The sequence below is a fragment of the Chiloscyllium plagiosum genome, chromosome 48, assembly GCF_004010195.1.
Source record: "Chiloscyllium plagiosum isolate BGI_BamShark_2017 chromosome 48, ASM401019v2, whole genome shotgun sequence".
Classification (NCBI taxonomy): Eukaryota; Metazoa; Chordata; class Chondrichthyes; order Orectolobiformes; family Hemiscylliidae; genus Chiloscyllium; species Chiloscyllium plagiosum.
Window position 1 is genome coordinate 9266503 of NC_057757.1, and position 449 is coordinate 9266951.

A 449-nucleotide genomic window follows, 5' to 3' on the forward strand; every position below is an offset into this window, starting at 1 on the left:
GGACTGTAACCTAGTGTGGCTTCTGACTTCATCAGAACTCTACAATCACTAACTATTTACATGATATGCTTTTTAAAAATTATTTCCACCAAAATAGACAATTTCACATTTTATAGTCATAGAGATGTACAGCATTGAAACAGACCCTTCGGTCCAGCCCGTCCATGCCAACCAGATATCCCAACCCAACCTAGTCCCACCTGCCAGCACCCAGCCCATATCCCTCCAAACCCTTCCTATTCATATACTTGCCCATTTACCCTATCACTGCCCCCCATAATTTTATAAACCTCTATAAGGTCACCCCTCAGCCTCCGACGCTCCAGGGAAAACAGCCCCAGCCTGTTCAGCCTCTCCCTATAGCTCAGATCCTCCAAGCCTGGCAACATCCTTGTAAATCTGTTCTGAACCCTTCCCACAAACCTGTTATTTGGTGCTCTATCAAACAC